Consider the following 9627-nt stretch of genomic DNA (forward strand, 5'->3'; position numbering starts at 1 on the left):
ACACACACACACACACACACACACACACACTTATTTTTCTTGACTGTTCATGTAATTGAGTTTAGAAATGAACTGTCATATCTCAATTAAGTCTTCAAGGGCAGTAGCCCTAGCAATGAGGTTGGCTATAACCTTTTGAGAAAACTAAAAGACACCCGATGAAACTGTTTTTGACTGCCTGAACTATAGAAACAGAGAGATAACAACGGCATCCTACTTAAAGATGACAAGTACTGTGGTACTTAGTGACAAGGTGCTGAATGGCCTATCAGTAAGGGGTAAAAGAAGATGGAGAGGCATGAATGGAATTTCTCAAAAGATGAACTGATGAAATGAAAGGGTTCATCTTTTAACAGAACCCAGGCCCACTTGAGCCCATTAAGGGGTAAAAGAAGATGGAGAGGCACAAGTAGGATCTTAATCAGGTCCCTTACTGTCTTAGACTAAGAGGTAGGTAAGATGCAGAAATATTCTGGCTGATGGTGATAGTAAAGAACATGAAAATAATTATAGTTATAATCAATGCCAGACAATCCCTTTGCTCACTACATAGAGGGTTTGTGCCAAGCTTATCATCTATATTGGCTCTTTAATTCCTACATAAGAATTACTTATGTGGACGTAAGAAAAACAGAAAAAGTAAGGATCAGATAATTTAGCAGTTTTAAGTCACCTCACTAGGGATTAAGTGGTAAAGGTGATATTCAAAGTCACTTCTATCTGAACCAAAAGTCCTATCCTATGCCTATACACATGCTATAGAAAACTGAGAAGTGTCAACTGATAAAGACAGAAGTAATCACAGAGTAAAGCACAATAAGGAAGCCAAAGTCAGGTATGGAATTTCTCAAAAGATGAACTGATGAAATGGAAGGGTTCATCTTTTAAAAGGACCCAGGCCCACTTGAGCCCATTGACTGGATATGATAATGTCTTCACAGAGAACTCCATACCAATATTATCTGTCATGTACTAAGGGTGAAGGAGCCATAGCCACCTAACAGAGTTGAGAGGCTCACTACCCTATGACTCCAAGGATACTCTATCAATCCCCTCAAATGGTTTGCGGTCGGCTTCTACCCTGAGTGCTTCCAAGTGAAATCCTGAAACTTTAGGCAACTTCAGTCTATGAGGCAGTTTAGAAACAAACTAGGAAAAGAATGGCATTGTTTTGTTTTGCAAAAACAAAGTGATGGTACTTCCCTTTCTTTCCACTTTGTTAAAAAGTCAATTCCAGAGTCAAGTTTTAAAAGAAGAAATGGCTAGGTCGTGTTTTAAGGGAGTATGACAATCCTTTGTCTATGGTATCCATCATTTAATCCATTCAAAACACGTGGAACAATAGATGAATTCTGTGTTCTCTGCAAACTTTGAAACGTTCATACAAGTAATACAGCAGTATATTGTGGCTGAGCAAAGATATGTGCTTGATTGATCAAAGAAAAGAAGCCCTGAGTACTTACTAGGTGGCTAACATTTTTCAAGTGTGCACAAAACATTAATACTTTAATGTCAAGCATCATACTGTAACATAGTGCATGCTCATAACCTATAAAAAGAATAAAAGAGTCCTTACTCATTTACATAAGACAAATGAGGTCCTAGTTCAACAATCAACCTGCTATGCTCCACCTGAGTTCATGGCAGAGCATGCTGAGACTGCTAATTTGTCGACAACGAATAAAAGATGAATATGTTATCTAGAGAGTGGGTGTACAAAAAAGGATATGCTCTTCTCTCTAGTCAGGGATTCCTTCTGTGGAAATAGGATTTTCACATCCATCACATATATATATTTAAAAAAATCAAATAATAACTAACCATATTTTTTCACATTTTCAGAATATGGGAGTTTATAAAAGTTAGAATAAATCAAATATTTTGACATTGTTTTGCTATTAACTCATTTTAATCTATTGTTTTTTTTTCTCCTGAGAAATGTAAATGAATTCTTTCACATTCATCTCTGTTTTAAGGAGAGAGAATAACATTAAAGAAGGCAAGTATGCCCTGAGAAAGAAGAGAAATGAATGAATATATATTTCACAGACATTCTAGTTGAATGTTTGTCCTTGCCCAAGTTCATGATGAAATTTGATCATAATCATGTTGGTACTGGGAGGTGGGACTTAAGATGTTGAGGTTATTATGGTTATGCATTCACAGGCTGGTACTGTAATCTTATAAAGCTGTTTGCCCTCTTTTAGGAATATTTCACATTTCTCTTTCTGCTTCCCTACCCTGTGCCCCTTGCCTTCCAATCAAGTGATGCTTCCTGCCATATGATGACTCAACAAAAGGTTCACACCAGAATCCATCATTTTAACAATAGATTTCTCAACCAACCCCACCCCCCCCACCCCCACCCCCTGCAGCTGCATATTCTTATTCTTCTGGCCATCTGGGCTTCTCCCTCCCATACCTGATCCTGCCCTCTTTCCCACCTGCCTATCCCTCCCAGGTCCCTCCCTCTTTCTTCACCTCCCCCATGATTATTTTCTTCCCCTTTCTAAATAGGGATGAAGCATTCTCACTTGGGCTTTCCTTCTTGTTAAACTTCTTACGGTCTATGAGTTGTATCCTGGGTGAAAGTCCCAGAGATATGGGATGTGAGAGGCTCTCCAGATTCAAAAGGGAAGATCTTAGCCAAATGTTCAACACTGGGGAGATGGAGCCTGGAGAGACCACTACCAGTAGACAGACAGGGCCCCCAGTAGAGAGATGGAACCACCCACCCATCTTCAAAGTCTTTGACCCAGAATTGTTCCTTTCTAAAGGAAGTGCAGGGATAAAAATAGAGCAGAGACTAAAGGAAAGGCCATCCTGCGATTGGCCCAATTTGTGATCCAACCTATGCATAAGTACCAAACCTCGACACTGTTACTGATGCCACTTTGTGCTTGTAGACAGGAACCTCGCATGGCTGTCCTCTGAGAGAGGCTCTACCAGCAGCTGACTGAGACAGCTGCAGATACTTACAGCCAACCACTGAACTGAAGTCAGGAACCCCTATGGAAAAGTGAGAAGAGGGATTGAAGGAGATGAAGGGTAGGCAACCCCATAGGAAAAAACAACAGTATCAACTAACTCAGACCCGTCAGAGCTCCTGAGACTAAGCCACCAACCAAAGAACATACATGGGCTGGCACATGGCCCCAGGCACATATGTATCAAAGGAAGGCCCTGTCTGGCCTCAGTGGGAGAGGATATACTTAATCCCGTAAAGACTTGATGCTCCTGGAAAGGGGAGGCTGGGTGAGGGGGGAAGTGAGGTGGATAGGTGTGTGAGGGGGTAGGTAGAGATAAGTAGGGGCTATGGGGAAGATCACCCTTTCAGAAGCAAAGAGGAGGGTAAGGAACTCTAGGAGAAGAGAGCAGGAAGGAGGGCAACATTTGGAACATAAATATGTATAATAATTTAATAAAAGATGTATGCTAATTCATTTTTACTTCTTTTGTTACCCAGCCTTGGTTACTCTGTTACTAAACACCATAGAAAAGAAGGTAAATCGTAAGAGCTTAAATGACCAGGTCGCCTGATGTCTTTCATGATCCCAGTGGTTTTTACACATGTTCTCCTCAAGACAGTCATCGTCATTCACAGATTCAAGACTGAAAAGTCAGGGAAACTAGAAAGTTGTGGAAAAGAAGTTTCATTCCACGATTCAGTGAAAATGTCAGAAATTTAAAAGCAAGAGTACTAAGGTGGTCATGGAACCCAGTCTCTCTAAGACTATACCCTTTCAATACTACTTTTAAAGACAAGTCTCTTTCACTTCCATGAAGCCCACACCAGCAACCATCCCCAAGTCTGTACCACTTAACTCTCTTCTGTCATGGCCAATCTTTAATTCTTAGTTGCTGTGTCTCTTGGAAGACAATTCTGAGTCTGGCACAAGGCAGACTTGAACAGATGCCCGGGGCAGTTATTCAGTCCTTAGGTCAGGTACAGACAAGGCTCAAGGGACAAGGGGCATTCCCATGGCCTTTAATGCTGTCTACTTTATTGAACACTTTACAAAAAATTAAGAAAATGATTCTACACTTTAGGCACATGGGTAGATTTTTATATATATATATATATATATATATATATATATATATATATATATATATATATAATTTGGCAGGTTTACTAGTCTGCTATTTTGAAATCAGGTTTTTATTGTTTTAAAGGTGAGATTATCTGTAAATTACAAATAAGTTCTTATATATCAAGAGTTAGCATATATGTAGGTGTAACAACTTGGTTAATATATTTTCTAGGTACAGTGGCTATGCAACAAATTACTCAATAATTTAGTGCTGCAATGCAAGGAGACCCTGTGGGTTGAGAATTGAGAATTGTAGGCACTGTCTTTTCCTGATGTCTGGATCCTCAGGAGGAAGGCTCTATGCTCATGACTACACTGGTTGCATACAAAGGCTCTCTTATTCATACATTTAGAAATGGCAGTAACAGAGAAGTCTCCGATTGATATTTTCGGGACTCTGCATATGAACTTTCTATATAAGATGGCCTATATCTTTTTACACCATTGTGGCTAGGTGCCAAAGCCAAACAGTAAATTGAAAGCTGTCTTTTATATCCTAGGCTACAGGTTAATTAACTCTAAGTTTGGCCCACATGCAATGAAAGAAAACAACCATCCTAACTCTCCATGGTGGGTTTCAACACAATTTATAAAAAAGTCAAATGGGATGGGATGTATTGATGTGACCATCTTCAGCAAATATAATCGACAGCAACATGAAGTAGATATATTACAAAAATACCTCTGTGGAAAGACACAAAGAAACATATTTCTGGATTCTGTCCCAAGAATCAGAATGCTTGCAGGCTAACCTATAGAAGAAATACATTTTAATTGCTTTCTATTTTTTTGTGTTGTCAAATGACTAGAGTTACCTTTTCCACAGTCATGTTTCATCTTTAGCATTTTTTTTTCTCCAGCAATGATCCCCTGGTAAATATTTAACTTTTGAAACATTGAGACAAGTGAAGTGTTTACCAAATATTTTTTTTCGTATTGAGTGGTTGCATAGCAGCACATGCAGGAACCATTACTGATCACTCTGTAATCTATCAACTCTCACTTTGGGAAAACATACTCCATTTGTTTATTTTCCTTACTTTTAAGCCCTACCTCCACAGAAGGAATCTCTGGCAGGAGAGAAAACTATATCCTTTCCTGGAAACACTCTCAGCAGCGTATGTATTATTTATCCCCTACATATTTCTCCAGGTTACTTAAGTTTGACTCCTTAAGGTAATTCTTAGCATGGTGGGAATGGAGGTAGATAGACATGTCCCTTACACGTTTCATTTCTAAAATAAATAAATAAATAAATCACACATTTTTAACTTGTATGTCTTTGAATACAATGGAGATATCTATAAATAATCATTCATATCTTCCCTAATTATAGTTGTGTCATGTAAAAAGCCTGAACGTAGTTGGAAGGAAATTCTGTTTGATGGAGTGTGCAAGAAAAAAGAATTGATAATGACTCTGAGACATATAAATAGCTTAGGAATGTAATTGGGAAGGAACAAGCTTCTGGTAAATGAATTATGACAACATCTAGGAATCAGTAGTGGGAAGCAGAAAGAAGTGTCTCTATGAAGCTCCGTTCGGTCATATACAGCATTTAATTTAGAGAACTCACTTAGTCTCTTGAAAAGATACAGTCACCCCGGGATCACGAAATTCTGACTAGACAGGCTTTTTTCTGCCAGTTCTGTCATTTTAGGTTATCCATCTCATGCAGCGATGTGGGCTCTCCACACTCTAAAGAGACAGAGATACTATTTAACATGCTTTTTTAAAAGCACCTGTTCAAATGGCTTTTTGGCCTTTGATGCGATTCTCTGCGCTTGCATAAAGAGCAGAATGTGGCGAACAAGTCGATGCCTTTCTTCTACTGCACATTTGGGGACTGGGACCAAAAGTTTCTGCCATGTTGTCCTGTGCTCCACTAGCTTCTCCATTTCCTTTCATTTGAGCAGTCAACATGGATGGGTGTGACCCTCAAACAAAACAGATGTCTCAGAAATGCTTAGAATAAAAATGTTTCACGTCAGCAGTATAAAGGCAGATTTCCCAGGAAAATTCCAGGAACCTATGTGACATGCCGGTCAGGTGGACATTGCTGTACCAACAATCGCTTTTCACCTGCTTCTATTCCTAGCATAAATATATGACTAAACCCCACAGAAGTCCAGAGATTCTCCTTTTGCAGTTAGAAATGCCTTTTTGCATTAACAATAGTTAAAGATAGGGCTTAACTCCTTATTCATTAATTGCTAGATTTTTACATAAAGCCAATACCTTTCCTCGACAAGAAATTTTCTAAAACCTTAAAAATTTTGAGGAATGGGGAGATACTGGGAGTTACATTTTAAATCTCAACATGATTATGATCCCAAATGTCCAAAACTACTGCCAAGGGCCTCCGCAGAGATGCTTCTGACCTCTGCTTGCAGGAAGGGCACTTCCTGCCACTCGCCGTTATCTTCAATCTGTTTAGCAAGAAGCAGCATCAGAAGATAAGAGGCTGGAACACTTTCTCTGATTGAAAATACAAGGCTTGGGGAGGTAAGCTTGCTTGTGAGGGGGAAGCAGGGGTGGAATGGGAACACCTATCTGCTATGATGCAGCCAGGATGTGCTCCACAAAAGAAAATGGCATCTGTTTCTCTTTAAAAAAAAAACTTCAGCATGCTCTAATGTGGTATATGAATCATGCGATTTATTTGATCTTGGTTGACAAAAAGCCATGCCTTGGAGTTCATGACAGCCTTAATGTGAGCTCTGTAGGTTCTTGGATATGTGTTTTATACATGTTGTTGTGCAGCTAGGTCTTTAAGTATAATGCTATCCTTGAACACTATATGAAGGGACAGTAGTGAGAATCAGAATCCATTCCTTTACAGTAAAGTGGCCTTAATTCTTCTTGAGCTTTCTTGAATGGCCTTATAGTGAAATTGGTTATATCTGATGAGTATTTCCATGTTTATTTTACCTTGTTTTGTGGGGGATAGCCATCCTATTGTATGTCAGGACAAGAATTCATGACGGACTGGATGAATGGCAGGATGAAATGGCAATAGTAGTGACTTTGAAATATGCCTTATTTCCAATCTAATTCTTTTTAATTCTTTTTTGACATCAAACATTCTCATTGGCTTCTCATCGTATTTAGATGTACAAGTCACCTATTTGATATTCCAAATTTACTCTAAATTCAAGACATCTGAAAAAAACAAGCTCTGATAGAGAACGTGCATATGCATAAACATGCATGGGACACCTAGACTGAACTTGTTTTCCTAAACTCACTGAGATGTTAGGACCAAGATTTAGGATGAGTCGCAGGCCAGTCAGCAAAAAGAATATGTTTTTAAATTCATTTCATTGTCTTCCTATTCTTTTCCTTTGCATCACTTACTCTTTGGTAACTCCTAAAAAGCAACTGCATTTGTTTCCAGAGTATTAGGTAAAGTTCTGTTGAGCACTTGAATAAAATTGGTTAATTATGCCAGGCATGGTGATATACCCCTCTTGTCCCACCACTCAGGAGGCAGAGGCAGGCAGATTTCTGAGTTTGAGGCCAGCCTGGTCTACAGAATGAGTTCCAGGACAGCCAGGGCTACAGAGAAAAATTTCATCTTGGTAAAACCAACAGCCAAACAAACCAACCAACCAAACAACCAATAAACCAACCAACCAACAAACAAACAAACGAACAACCAACCAAACCAACCAACCAACCAACAAACCAACCAACCAACAAACCAACAACCAACCAAACCAACCAACCAACCAACCAACAAACCAACCAACCAACAAACAAACAAACCAACAAACAAACAAACAAATATGGGGTTAATTATGATAAACTTTGTTTATAGTCTTGCCATCAACTCAAATCTAAACTTGGAAATCTTGATGATTTTATGCATATAGTTAAGTGTAGGGTGATTTGCATGACAAAAAGAGTAAGTTTAAGAACTAATCTCTGATCCTCTAAGCTGGTAATCAAACAAACCAGAGGGGTCTGGATAACTAGTGTTATTCATATTGTAGCCTTGGCTGCCCTGTGGCTAAGCAGAACCCACAATCCAAAATACTGGCTTGCCTCAGTATGGACTTGGTTGTACCCATTAAAAGCCCCAAAGCCCTAGTACTTGTAAATTCATTCCAGAGTATGAAAATACCCCATGTCCACAAGGAAGAACTAAATATACCTGTTGTTTTATGAATGCTAAACTATTCCATGTTTCCACTGGGTGGCATGGAGTATGAAATTTCCACTAGTGAATTATTAGCAAACTGAATGGTTGTAAATAGATCCAAGCCTGTGCCTTCCTTAAGAGTATCTACTGTTATTCTTAAAGAGACAATAGTTTCGAGAACAGGACTGAAAAGAAATGATGATCTTTCAAATCATAGCAGTGATTTCTAAGTTGTGCTGAACAACAACAACAACAACAACAACAAAACAACATTCCCCAAAGAATTGGAACAGAAGAAAAGAATGATTGATGGAGAAAATTTTAAGTAATAGGAATATTCATTGTATAAACAAAAGATTGAAATTTAAATTTTCAGGTAAGAATACTTTTTGGTGTCTGCAAATGGGATGGATCCCTAGGTGGGGGGGTCTCTTTGTCCCTTTAGATGGGAACTATTTTGGGTTAAAATTTTTGAGATGAGTGGGTAGCCCCATCCCCCAACCAGGGCCAAGCCTAACCTCTCCATATGTTTTCTATAGATTCTTCCTCCCCTTTGTTGGGTATTTTGGCTAATGCCATCCTCCTTGGGTCCTGGGAACCTCCTGCTTCCCTGGCATCTGGGACTTTCTAGTGGCTATCCCCAGTTTCCTATCCCCCACTGCTACACACCTCCATTCAATTTCCTGACCACCTGAACTCCTCCACCTGTTTCCTCCCACAGCTGATCTTGCCCCCCCCCCTTTTTGTCAATCTATAAAAAATTATAGATTGAGCAAAAAATACTTTTTAAAATCACTTTTTTTTCTCAGTTGCATAAAAGGTATTTGCTAAGAATGTAAAAGGTATTATATATTTTTCAAGTGCCTCTTTTCTTCATCCTTTCTATTTGTGTAAAAGAGAAAACAAACCATTGTTCAACTTACTAGAGTAAGTTCTGGAAATGCTGTGTATGTGAAGATGCAGGAGTTATGCCTTCAGTATTCCAGAGGAAGCATTGCAGGCTCCATAGAAATAGGTGGAACAGGAAAAGTAAGTTAGTAACTGAACATGAATGCAAAGGACATAAAGACAAGCAGAAAGCAGGGTTCACCTCCAGTACCACTTACACTTAGCTCACCTTCATTGTATTCAGAGAGAGATGCTGCTGTTCCATTCCCCTGACAGGCCGCGGGATAAATGAAAGTAAATTTTAGAGGCAGAGGATCAGGTCAAGTCTCAAGTAAAAATATGCTGAATTCAGCCATAAAGATTTTATGAATGAAGACATTGGACCTTGGAGCTTCAGATTATGTAGCTCTACAATGAGGATAATATAAAAATGCCATAGGAGTTGCTCTCAGACTCACTGTCTCTCTCTCTCTCTCTCTCTCTCTCTCTCTCTCTCTCTCT

The 9627-nt window shown here is 39.1% G+C and overlaps 1 protein-coding gene and 1 long non-coding RNA gene across 6 annotated transcripts in view; both read right to left on the reverse strand.

Moving 5' to 3' along the window:
* Positions 1-9627, reverse strand: part of Nrg1 (neuregulin 1) — a 1045353-nt gene that overhangs the window by 772070 nt on the left and 263656 nt on the right. The gene's annotated exons all lie outside the window — the stretch shown is intronic.
* Positions 9162-9627, reverse strand: part of LOC115062592 — a 2248-nt gene continuing 1782 nt past the window's right edge. The window contains exons 2-3 of the long non-coding RNA XR_003842530.1: positions 9356-9395; positions 9162-9239 (exon numbers count right to left, since the gene is read on the reverse strand). This is a non-coding gene — a long non-coding RNA (uncharacterized LOC115062592). The remainder of the gene's footprint in view (positions 9240-9355; positions 9396-9627) is intronic.

This window comes from Mus pahari, chromosome 19 (genome assembly GCF_900095145.1).
Source record: "Mus pahari chromosome 19, PAHARI_EIJ_v1.1, whole genome shotgun sequence".
Taxonomy (NCBI): Eukaryota; Metazoa; Chordata; class Mammalia; order Rodentia; family Muridae; genus Mus; species Mus pahari.